The 13614-nt window shown below is 38.7% G+C and overlaps 1 long non-coding RNA gene across 50 annotated transcripts in view; it reads right to left on the bottom strand.

The window, feature by feature from the left end:
- The window catches only part of LOC141584675 (uncharacterized), a 287268-nt gene that overhangs the window by 244764 nt on the left and 28890 nt on the right, over window positions 1-13614 (bottom strand). For 47 of the 50 annotated variants that reach the window (XR_012517873.1, XR_012517882.1, XR_012517868.1 and 44 more), the window contains 3 exons: window positions 12848-12939; window positions 10271-10410; window positions 7675-7807 (listed from right to left, as the gene is read on the bottom strand). This is a non-coding gene — a long non-coding RNA (uncharacterized LOC141584675). The remainder of the gene's footprint in view (window positions 1-7674; window positions 7808-10270; window positions 10411-12847; window positions 12940-13614) is intronic. The other 3 variants (XR_012517894.1, XR_012517902.1, XR_012517908.1) reach the window with 3 other exon arrangements.

Below are 13614 nucleotides of genomic sequence, written 5' to 3'. Positions count from 1 at the left end.
AAATATAATCAACCTTTAGTACTTATTAAAATTCAAATCTATGTTATCAAGAGATACATTTCACAAATCTTTTTTTTTTTTTTCTTGAGACGGAGTTTTGCTCTTGCTGCACAGGCTGGAGTGCAATGGCCCAATCTCAGTTCACTGCGACCTATGCCTCCCGGATTCAAGCAGCTCTCGTACTTCAGCCTTCTGAGTAGCTGGGATGACAGACATGCGCCACCACACACAGTTAATTTTGTATTTTTAATAGAAACTGTGGTTTCTCCATGTTGGGCAGGCTGGGCTTGAACTACTGAACTTGGGTGATCTGCCCACCCTCAGCCTCCCAAAATGCTGAGATTACAGCCGTGAGCCACTGTGCCTGGCCCACAAACCGTAAAAGCATATTCTTAAGTGAAAGAAGTCAGTTTGAAGAAAGTACATACTGTGTAATTAATTACACTTATATGTCATTGTGGACAAGGTATAATTATAATGGTAGGAAAAAGGTAAGTGGTTAAAGGGGCTTGAGTTGGGTGCCATGGCTAACGCCTGTAATCCCAGCACTTTGGGAGGCTGTGGCAGGTGGATCACCTGAGGTCAGGAGATCAAGACCAGCCTGGTCAACATGGTGAAACCCCATCCCTACCAAAAATACAAAAATTATCGAAGCATGGTGGCGGGCACCTCTAATCCCAGCTACTCGGGAAGCTGAGGCAGGAGAATTGCTTGAACCCAGGAGGCAGGTGTTGAAGATCACGCCATTGCACTCCAGCCTGGGCAACAAGAGTGAAACTCTATCTCAGAAAAAGGGGGCTTGAGAGAGGAAGGCTGAATAGGTGAAATAGAAACCTTTTGTATGTGTGCAGTGAAATAATTTTCTGTGATACTGCAATGGTATCTTACTTTTGCTATTTTACAAACCCTGTAGAATTTTACATCACAAAGTGTCAACCTACATAGATGTGAATTTTGAATGTCATTTAATAGTTTCGGAGATCCCCTGGAGGAATGCAGTCAAAATAATATCACTGCATAACAAAAAATGAAATAATCTCAGGAAGTGGGAGAAAGGGGACCTCAGCTTAAGAAATTTAGAAAAACAGAAATTCTTAGGCTCAATGTCAAAGCATTTGGATATAAATACTCTATTGTAGTTGGAAATATTCTTTCCCGTGGGGGTATGAATTACCAATTCTACAACCACTCTGCATGTATTTTGGACTCACCGATTACATAAAGGGGCCCAACCATCCCACTGTTAACATGGGAGGTCATGTACACGTAGCGGGAATGGGGAGACTGATTCATGTGGTACTGAATTAGATCATGGGTGCTAGAAATATTAGGAAGAATTCATGCTTAACTTTACATAGATACACATGGGGAAAGTAGAAAAACACATATATATCTGAGTATGAGTAACATACACACATACTTTGTTAGATGACAGAGCACAAAAGTAATAGATCCCTAGTAGAAACGAGAACATCTAATGCCACTCAGCAAAAGAAGAACTAGGGATTTTAGGAGAAATGGTTAATGGTAGAGTTGGGCACGAAATCAACACTATTAAATTTAAGCACCTTATAGTGCCAGAAAGTAAGAAAAAGTTAAAACAACACAACCAAACAACCAACTACACAAACAAAATCAAACAGCAGTAATGTGGGTACTTCAAAGTGGTAAAGCAGCTGACTGAAAGACCTTCCAATGAACAACACGAGAGCAATGTGAGCAATATAATAAACTAGTTTAATTATAGTGGAAATAAATATTTACTATTTGCATAATATTCCATATGTTCCAATGAAATAAATACAAAATAAATGCTGGAGAATAGGTAAATTGCCTATAGCAACGAAACACAAATTATATTTGTAGATGTCCTACCCCAAAGGAGGTAGAGCATAATTCTCCACTTGTGACGTATGTGCTGTGCATAGTAACATTTTCTTCAAAATATATGGCATGGAAACGGGGTAAAAAGAGTGGAGTGGAGAAAGTGACGTAAACTCCCTAATCTAGATGATGAAATTAGTATCAATAGCGATACAGCATTCTGATACAATGTCACCAGTATTACACTAATTCCTGTGGTCTTCCCCACCAAAACCCACAATTCCTGTCTGACTATAAGAAAAAATAATCATAGAAATCACAAATAGAGGATGTCAATGTCATCAAAAACAAGGAAATTCAGAGAAACGGACACAGACAAAGAAAGCCTAAGGAGACACGATATCAAAATGTGATATGCTGGCCGAGTCCAGTGGCTTCTACCTGCAATCCCAACACTTTGGGAGGCTGAGGTGGGCAGATCATGAGGTAAGGAGATCAAGACCATCCTGGCCAACATAGTGAAACCCCGCCTCAACTAAAATACAAAAAATTAGCCAGGTGTGTTAGCAGGTGCCTGTAGGTACTCAGGAGGCTGAGGCAGGAGAATCACTTGAACTCGGTGGGAAAGGTTGCCGTGAGATGAGATCACACTCCAGCCTGGTGACAGGCAGAGACTCAATCTCAAAAAAAAAAAAAAAAAAAAAAAAAAAGAAAGAAAGAAAGAAAGAAAAGAAAAGAAAAAAAAAATTAGTATGTTATTCTGGAAGAGTTCCTGGAACAGAAAATGGACGTTAAATTAAAAAAAAGAAAAAAAAACTGGTAAACATGTGCATATCGCTGAATTAGAATGCGTATTACTGGTGTGTAAATTATGAAAAATGCCCCCTGCTAATTAAGAGGTTAACAATAATAGAAACTCTGTGTTAGCTATATATTAATTCTCTGGATTGACTATGCAACTGTTCTTTAAATCCAGAGCTAATGCAAGACAGAAAGGTTTTCTCTCTTTTTAAAAATTCTCTGCCAAGCTTGATAAACAGAATATTATCAATATTCTTGAACCTCAAGTGTTCACCTCCCCAATTCCACAGTCTTTTTTACCCCCATGAAGGTTACAATTATTTTCAATTTCCTTTCTGTCATTCCTCACTTTGTTCTATATTATTTTTATGGCTAAGTTTGTATTTTTAAATAATATATTGTTCCGTTTTTATTGTCTTCCAATTTAAATAAAAGTGTTCCAATTGATCTATAGTTCTCTTCAAATAATGAGAAGCCATCAGATGAATCCACATTGTTATGCATCCTACAAAATATCTGACCAGTTCTTTTATGAAAAATAACTGAATACTGGGAAACTGTTGCACATCAGACAGGACCTGATAGCGCAGATACCCTAAGACAGTACCCAATGATCCCCACCTGTTGACTAACACGATCCTGTATTGTAATCATCTCCTTGTGAGTTTGGGCACAAAATGTGATTTGCTTTGATACAGCAGAATAATACAAGGAGATGAGATATCACATGGGTGATGTGACATCAAAGTGTGATTTCTTTTTGCTAGCAAGCTCCCTGCCTTGATGGCTTTGATGTCTCATTCTGCCATGAGGCAGAAGCCAATATGGGAAGGAACTGAATGCAGCCTCTGCTCAACAGCAAGGAACTGAGGCTCTTGGACAAACAGCCTGCCCTAGAGTTTGCAATTTACACTTCAAAATAATGCAAGCCCCCTTTCAAATCCCAGTCTATCACTTACCAGGTAGTGTGAACATCTTATAATAACAGAATAATCCTAATTATTTTCTCTTATCCGTTGTAGCATTGCAGTCATTCATTTCACTTACATGGTAGAATACACACACGTCTCTCTCTCTCTCTCTCTCTCTCTCTCTCTCTCTCTCTATATATATATATATATATATATATATATATATATACATATATATATCCATAATATTATTTAATTATTTATGACACATAGTTAAGCATATTTGGATACATTGGTACCACTATTGTTTTTAACAGACTGTGTTTTGTTAGATCAATTAAGAATATGAAAAATAAAATTTTTTGGTCTAGGTTAACCACTAAAAATGTTTTTAAAAATGTATGGCTGAGATGCTAAGAAAGGAGAGAAGATAAATTCATATAAAATGCTCATCTAAAACAACAAAAGGTAGAAAATGAGTGAAATACAAAAAAAATAGGAATCAGGAAAATAAACAACTAGAAGATAGTGAAAAACTTGGTAGATTTTTAATCCAATTATATCAATAATGACTTTGAATGTCAATGTTCTAAATGCACTAGTGAAAAGACTGAGTGAATCAAAGACCCAAATATATGTTGTCTATATGAAATCTGCTTTAAATATGAAGATCTATATGACCTAAAAGTGAGTGGGTACAATAAATATAATATGATGACAAAAACCAAAGGAAGCATGTGTACCTATATTAGTTTCCAAAGTCAAATGTACATGGGTAATTTCATTTGTTTACTAAGAGAGCGAATCGTTTAGGTACAAATAATCTACCAGTAAAAAGCTTCTGCAGGAAACAATCAGTATAAATATAATTTAAAAGGGGACATATGATATAAAGAATGAATTTATGTAACATGTCACAATCTGAGAGACACAAAACTATCATGAGGAAATGCAGACACAGGCATGTGAACATGTGTATGCCCAAGGAGAAAGGTCTCTCCTGGATCATTACCCCACCCTTCCACGGTCTGCCCCTCCTGCTCCTGCCTCCTCATGTATTACTCGTCCCAGCAGTCCTTCCAATTCACTGTCCTTTTCTTATGGCCTGGCCTGTGCCACGGACACACTTTCCTCTTCCCTTTCCCTCCCCTGTCTTCTGGACTCACTACTCCTCACTCTCCAAAATCACCTCCAATGTTCCTCCCCCTGGAGGCCTGCCTTGCCCACCCCATCCCAGGCCTGAAACTTGTCCTTTGGGCTCCCAGGGTCAGCCCTTTCACCCACAGTTTAGTTTTTGTTAAGTTTTCTCAATGCCCACTGAACCGAAATACTAGAGAAGAGGGAAACTTAGTCTATGTTGTTCTCCTATGAGCCCCACACATAAAATAGAGCAACACAAAGATTCTGCTTTATATTGAATTCCACAAATAAATTTAAAAATCTCTCTAATTCCTTGCCTATATTCTTGTCTACTTCCCAATACATTTCAACTCTCTTTCCATGAAAAGGATTTGAACGTGAAGAAAAAGCTGGTTTTTTTGTTGTTGTGGTGGTGCTGGTGGTTGTTATTTTTCTCCCTTCTGTTCTCAGGACAGAATCTGAATCCTAATTCCCCCTTATGCTCTTAGGCTCCCCTCAGCCTCCCCAACCTCAATCCACTGCAGAGCCCTTCATGGACCAGGCTGCTTCTACCTCATCAGCTTGCTCCTCTTCTGTCCTTTCCACACTTGTGCCCTCTTAGACCAAGAAAAATCTTGTTCACCAAGAGTTAGCTCTATTAATATGGGTCCTTTGAAAAAGATTTCCAAATCTTTATTAATGACTACATTTCACCAATTCTTAACTTCTCTTTAATGTTACAAATGCCAGGTCCCCTGTCTGCCTTCCTCACTGTGCTGGACTCACATTTGTCATCACTCACCTTCACGTGGGGAAGAATAATGTATGAGGAATTCCAGGAAAAGTGAAACAACTAACAGAGGTTAGACATGGCTTGCCACATGTAAAATTAGCAAAAAATGCTGGATGAATTACATCTGAAAATGAATTTCAGACACTGCAACTCTATCAGTGAAGGGCAGTGAGAAATATGGAAAATGGTCGGAGCCCTACTATTAAGTTATAATACCATATGATTGCAGACTTTAAAAGGAATCATGCTGATTTTGTGGAGCTCTATGGATTGCAGGATGCATTCACATGACTTTGTGGGCTTTTAAAGTATGTTTCCTGGACACTACCCTGGTGCTGTCCATCAGATTGCTGTGGTCTGTGAAGTGCCACCTGTTGGCGGCAGGTTGGGGACAGTCCTCCCTGCAGTGGGATTCTTTCTTTAGCCAACACATATGCACAATCCTCATTCAGCCCATGTCCATCTCTTAGATCATGGCATGGAGGGTTTAACATATGTTTTCTATGGCTTATCTTTTTGTTTTTTCTATCTAGTTTTCACCACCTGTATACAACATATATGTATTAGTCTGTTTTCAAACTGCTATAAAGACGTATCTGAGACTAGGCAACTTAAAAGAGATTTAACGGACTCACAGTTCCACACGGCTGGGAAGGCCTCCAGAAACTTGCAATCATGGTGGAAGGGGAAACAGGCCCATCTTACATGGCAGCAGATGAGTGAGTGAGGGAAGGAGGGAAGGAGACAGAGAGAGAGAGACAGAGTGGGTGGAGGCGGGGAGGGCAGGGCGTTGAGAGAGCTCACAACCAAGAGTGTGTCAGCAAAGGGAAAACTACCATTTATAAAACCATCAGATCTCTTGAGAATTCACTATCATGAGAACAGCATGGAGGAACTGTCCCCATAATCCAATCACTTCCCACTGGGTCTCTACCTAAACACCTGAGGATTACCATTCAAGGTGAGACTTGGGTAAGGACACAAAGCCTAACCATATCAACATATTATTTCACCTGCCAAAAACCTTGTGTCTTTGTAAGCAGGAACTGGCCTCATTTAGCATATTTTGAAACTTTTTCTTTTTTTTGTAGCCAGTTCACCTGCGACCATGATGATATTGACTTTGCAGCTTTTGGGTTTGGCAAGGGACAATATAATCCTATGATATCAATGTCAACAGGCTACAGGGTTCCAAGTAATTCATGATTCACTCTGTAGAGTGAAAACAATAATTTTCACAGTTTTCTCAAAGACTTGAAGGTATATCTGCCATTTGAGCATGTAAAACAAGAAATAGTTGCATATAGAAAACACCCTCCTGAATGCAGAAATACAGTTTATATGTCCTGTCACTGACTTTTTACAAATTGTACTTTAGGTAAAGGGGATATCATCACTGATTCCACAGAAATACAAACTATCATCAGAGATTACTACAAACAGCTCTATGAACATAAACCAGTAAACCAGGAAGAAATGGCTAAATTCCTGGACATTGGTACTCTACCAAGACTAAACCAGGAGGAACTTGAAACACTGAATAGACATTTCTTAATATTGGATTCTGATATCCTGCAGTCATGGCTTTCAGTAAGTTTTTAGTCGATCCTACAGATTCACTTCAAAATAGAGTCTGAAACTGTGGCTTTCTGGAATATGAGGCACGAGCACCTATCTTTGAAGATGTGGTTACTAACACTCAAATTTGTGAGTGGGGAGTGTGCAGCCGGATGGCAATGATAAAAGATGACTAGAGACCCTGGAGCTCAGTGTTGTCTTCCTGAAGCAGGTGCGCCTGTGTTCACAATGATGGGATGCTCTTTCCTCCTTACACATCCATTCATTTCCTGTACATGAGGCTATTGCCTATGCTTTGTTTTTTTTGTGCCAAAATAACGTCTACACATTTTACTATTTGAAACAACTTCAGATATACAGAAATATTCATAGATAGTAGAGAGAGTTTTATACCTCTTTGAGATATCTGGAATGTTAACATCTAATAGAACCATACTATCATTAGGAAAACAAAGAAGTTGTATGTGGTGCAAAAATTTTAACTGACGTACAGATTTCTAACACATTTTACTAGGCTTTGCAGTAATGTCCTCCTTTGGTTCTAGGATCCAATCCAGGATGCCACATTACATTTACTATCTGGTGTACTACTTACTAGTTTCTGCATTACCACATACTTAGTGCCTCAAAACCATACACATTACTCACAGTTTCTCTGGGCTGGGAATCCATATTAGATGATGGCCAGGGCTGGGCTCTCAAGTGAAGGTTCAGTTGGAAAAGGATCCCCTTCCGAGTTCATGTGTTTGTTGCTAGGATTCACTGGTGCATACAATCAAACCTTTTAAAAAATTAATACCAATCTATTACCAACAGTTCAAAAAAATTAAAAATGACACAAAGTGTAGAAGACAGCACTTCCCAGTGAATGAGACAAATTTACCCTGATCTCTAATAGAAATTTAATAAGGATCTTTGAAAAACAGAATATTATAAATTGATGTGTATTATGAATACAGATATTAAAATCTTTAAAAAACATGAGCAAAACAAATCAGTAACATGTAAAAAGAATTATACAGTATGACCAAGGATGTTTACATCAGTAACACAAATTTGGTTGAACATACAAAAGAAATTAGTATTCATGCACTATATTAATAAAATAAAGGACGAAATCCACATGATCATCTCAAAAATGAAGAATAAACACTTCCTTAATGCAAAATCAACTTATCATAAAAATATATAGCAAGTTAGATGTAGACAGTAATTTTCTTCACCTTAAAGACAATCAAATAATTCACATATCATAACTTACTTGAAAGTTGTCCACTCTTGCCATTTTTATTTATTTATTTATTTATTTATTTATTTATTTTTATTATTATTTTTTTTTTGAGATGGAGTTTTCGCTCTTGTTACCCAGGCTGGAGTGCAATGGCGTGATCTCGGCTCACCGCAACCTCCGCCTCCTGGGTTCAGGCAATTCTCCTGCCTCAGCCTCCTGAGTAGCTGGGATTACAGGCATGCACCACCATGCCCAGCTAATTTTTTTTTGTACTTTTAGTAGAGGCAGGGTTTCACCATGTTGACCAGGATGGTCTGGATCTCTCGACCTCGTGATCCACCCTCCTCGGCCTCCCAAAGTGCTGGGATTACAGGCTTGAGCCACCGTGCCCGGCCTGCCACTTTTATTTTTAACATTTTACTAGAGGGTGTAATTAGGAATAATAGGCTAGAAAAATAAATTTGAAGAATCTGAATTAGAAAGAAAGTCAACTATGCAAATTACATGGTCTTGGGTATGGGTAATTCTAAGAGTTCTAACAAAATATAGTTAGAAATAAAAAATGAGTTCATCAAGGTTGCAGTAAACATCGTCAGTACAGAGAAATCAATTTTATTTATACACATTAGCAATTGTTAGATATGTACATTGAAAACTATAAAACTCATTGAACTAACATAATTAAATTCTAAATAAATGAAAAGACATTTTATATTCACTGACTGAAAGGCTTAATATTGCCAAGATGGTACTATTTTCCAAATGGATCTACAGACTTAATGCAGTCCCCATCAAAATTCTAGATGAATTTTTTGCCTAAATTTGCATGTTGATTCTAAAATTGATATGTAAATGAAATAGATCCAGAAAAAATACATTAATCTTGACAAAGAACAACAAAGTCTGCATAGTAAATGCACACTTTATGATTGTAAAATAATTACAAGGCAACAGTAATAAAATGTTAGTGGTACTATCTGGGTGCAGTGGTTTGTGCTTTCAATCAGAGCTACTTAGGAGGCTGAGGCGAGAGGATTGCTTGAGGTTAAGAGTTTGAGACCGGCCTGTGCAATACAGCAAGATCCTTTTCTACAGAAAAGTTTTTGGCGCGTGCAGTGGCTTACGCCTGTAATCTCAACACTTTGGGAGGTTCAGGAGGCCAGATAACTTGAGGTCAGGAATTTGATACCAGCCAAACCAACATGGTGAAACACCATCTCTACTAAAAATACAAAATTAGGCCGGGCGCGGTGGCTCAAGCCTGTAATCCCAGCACTTTGGGAGGCCGAGGCGGGTGGATCAAGAGGTCGAGAGATCGAGACCATCCTGGTCAACATGGTGAAACCCCGTCTCTACTAAAAATACAAAAAAACTAGCTGGGTATGGTGGCGCGTGCCTGTAATCCCAGCTACTCAGGAGGCTGAGGCAGGAGAATTGCCTGAACCCGGGAGGCGGAGGTTGCGGTGAGCCGAGATCGCGCCATTGCACTCCAGCCTGGGTAACAAGAGCGAAACTCCGTCTTAAAAAAAAAAAAAAAAAAAATTAGCTGGATGTGGTGGTGCATGCCTGTAATCCCAGCTACATGGGAGGCTGAGGCATGAGAATCGCTTGAACCCAGCAGGTGGAGGTTGCAGTGGGCGGAGGTCTCACCGCTGCACTCCAGCCTGGGTTACAGAGTGAAACTGTCTCAAAAACCAAAAAGTTTTTAAAAAATGAGCCAGGTGGCTGGACACGGTGGTTCACACCCATAATCCCAGCACTTTGGGAGGCTGAGGTGGGCAGGTGGATCATGAAGTGAGGAGACTGAGATCATCCTGACCAATTTGGTGAAACCCCATCTCTACCAAAACTAGCTGAGTGTGGTGGAGCACGCCTGTAATCCCAACTGCTTGGGAGACTGAGGAACAAGAATCACTTGAACCCAGGAGACAAAGGCACAGTGAGCCGAGATTGCACCAATGCACTTCAACCTGCCTACAGAGCGAGACCCTGTCTCAAAAAAGAAAAAATTACCCAGGCTTGGTGGCACACACTTGTAGTTCCTCATACTTAGGGAGCTGATGTGGGAGGATCTCTTGAGTCCAGGAGTTGGAGGCTGCGGTGAGGCATCATCATGCCACTGTACTCTTGCCTGGGTGAGAAAGTAAGACCTTCTTGCAAAACAAAAAGAAAAAAGGAAAAGAAAAAAATGAGGTTTGTGGCACTAGTATAAAGATAGACATATACATCAATACAATAAAATTGAGTGTCCAAAAATTAACACCTTCATGAGCAACTGATTTTCAAGTTTGCCAAGTCATTTCAATGAGACAAAAATAAGTATTTTTTAACAAATGTTGCTGGGACAAGTAAATATCTATATGCAAGTTGGACTCCTCTCTCATACCATATACATGATTGACCCAAATTAATTATATATCTTAATGTAAGTTCTAGATGGGCCCAAACCATTGACGATAACAAAGAAACCTATTTTCATGACATTAGATTATTAAACAAAGTTTTTTAACATGTGACACATAATGTATAAGTGACAGAATAAAAAATAGATAAATTGGTCTTCATCAGAATTAAAATCTTCTGTGATTCAAAGTATATCATCAAAAAGTAAAAAGACAAAGCAATGAACAGGAGAAAAACTTTCCTCGCCACATAAGGATCTATTATTCAGTATATATAAAAATAGGTTTTAACTCAATAATGTCAAATATCTAAATTAAAAATGGCTAATTACTTAAATGTACATTTCTTCAAAAATGCTATAATTATATCCAAGAAACACACGAAGATTAGCTCAACACCTTTGTTATTAGGGTAATGAATATTTAAAAAATGACGGAGTTATATTTCGCCATATAAAATGTGTATTGTTAAGTGAAAAAAGCAAGTTGGAAACGGCAAAATACTGTGTAATTCCATTTACAGAACACTCCGGAAAACACTAATGTATAAAGGCAGTAAAAAGATTGGTGGTTACAAGGGGCTTGGCAGAGAGGAAGGGTGAATATGAATTACAGAGGTTTTCTATGGGGCGGTGTATTTATTCTGTGTGACATTACAGCGATGGATACATAATGGGCAGATAAAATCTGAATACATTGTAAGCCATAAATATTCACAATTATTATATGTGAATTAAAACAACTATGCAAATGTTTTATCAATAATCTGACAATACAAAATTTAGTTAATTGTAGATACAGGATGGAAAGACGCAAATGTGACAGAAAGAGTGACATTAAAATGTCTGTCACGGTCTTAGAAAATCATTAGGTTTGTATGAGAACATCAAAGAACATGGAGGAGGACATCCAGACAGAAATAGGTAAACATGCTCATGTCTACCAAGAAACGTCTGTAAAGGCAGCCCACCGCCCACCACTCACCTCCTCGTGCCAGAACCTCAGGCCTCTTATTGGCCTTCCCTGTGCATCTGGCCTCAGACTAGCTCTCTGAGCAGCTTTGAGAACCCCTCATCAGCACGTGCTGTGGGGCTGCTTTCTGCCTCCCATATTTGGGTGAGGCACATATGAAAACTTGAGCGTAAGTGAGCCACACTGAATATTCTGACCACCTATACCTGCAAAATGACTGAAGGGACAGAAACCTGTACTTGGGGTGAGGTGGGAGGTCTGCGCAATGGCGGCACAGAAGAGCATGCGGTCCCTGAGCAGGCCAGTCATCTGGCCTGGGGATCCTCTCTGTCCCTCTCAATCCTCCCTCCTCCTGAGACCCAATCCTCCTGCTAATACCCAAGGATCTCCCAGTGGGCAGGGACCGTCATCATTCATTCAGTCTTCCTAAGAAGCGTACTTCATGGACTGCGAAACATTTCTAAAAAGAAACGGAGGTATTCCATTCTTCCCCCAAGAAGCAGCTCTTCTACCTCCAGTTGAGAATTGCTAAATAACAGCAGTCCACAGGGAGCAGTGCTCCCTTCCTTGGACAGTCCCTCCATCGTTGGCCCTTCCTTCCTGTTCTTGCCTCCTCATGTAGTTTTCATCCCAGTGGTCCTTCCAATCCACCACTCTTCTCATGCCCTGGCCTGTGCCACGGACACACTGTTTCCTCTTCTCTTTCCCTCCCCTGCTTCCTGGACTCACTGCTTCTCACTCTCCAGCATCTCCTCACACGTTCCTCCTCCTGGAGGCCTCCCTCGTCCATGCCATTCTAGGCCCGATGCCTGTCCCCTGAGTTCCCAAGGGCAGCTCTTCTACCTACAGTTTAATTTTGGTTACCTTTTCTGAATCTCCTTTGAACCAAAGCATCAGAAAATATGAAGACTTGTCTGTGCTGTACTCCTGTGACCCCCATGCATATAGTGGTTTAAAAGTAATACAAAAGGTTCTGATCATCTAAAAGTCATATGCACAGAAAGCTTTTAAAAAATATTTATAGCTGATAAAATAAACATGTTTCAACTCCCTTTCTACCACACCATTTTTACTATATATTCTAATATATCTTATCCTCTATAAAATTATGTGTTGCCTAACATATATGTACAAATCTTGTGAGTGGTGTTTGAAAATTGAAAACTAAAGATGCTTTTAATATTCAGTTATGAAAGAGTAGGAAAATAATACACACCTATATTATAAGCCATCTGTACAGAGATATGTCATGAATACTTTTAGAAGAACTTCTTGGAATGAATCAGAAAGTCCAGCCAATGTTTCTAACTTTGGGGTAAGAGAAAAACAAACATACATATTAACATCATGCCACTGTACTCTTGCCTGGGTGAGAGAGTAAGACCTTCTTGCAAAACAAAAAGAAAAAAGGAAAAGAAAAAAATGAGGTTTGTGGCACTAGTATAAAGATAGACATATACATCAATACAATAAAATTGTGTGTCCAAAAATTAACACCTTCATGAACAACTGATTTTCAAGTTTGCCAAGTCATTTCAATGAGAAAAAAATAAATATTTTTTAACAAATGTTGCTGGGACAAGTAAATATCTATATTCAAGTTGGACTCCTCTCTCATACCATATACATGATTGACCCAAATTAATTATATATATTAATGTAAGTTCTAGATGGGCCCAAACCATAGAAGATAACACAGAAACCTATTTTCATGACATTAGATTATTTAACAATGTTTTCTAACGTGTGACACATAATGTATAAGTGACAGAATAAAAAAATAAATAAATTGGTCTTCATCAGAATTAAAATCTTCTGTGATTCAAAGTATATCATCAAAAAGTAAAAAGACAAAGCAATGAACAGGAGAAAATCTTTCCTCGCCACATAAGGATCTATTATTCTGTATATATAAAAATAGGTTTTAACTCAATAATGTCAAATATCTAAATTAAAAATGGCTAATTACTTAAATGTACATTT

The sequence above is a fragment of the Saimiri boliviensis genome, chromosome 5 (assembly GCF_048565385.1).
Source record: "Saimiri boliviensis isolate mSaiBol1 chromosome 5, mSaiBol1.pri, whole genome shotgun sequence".
Taxonomy (NCBI): domain Eukaryota; kingdom Metazoa; phylum Chordata; class Mammalia; order Primates; family Cebidae; genus Saimiri; species Saimiri boliviensis.
This window is presented reverse-complemented; position numbering and strand designations above follow the sequence as displayed.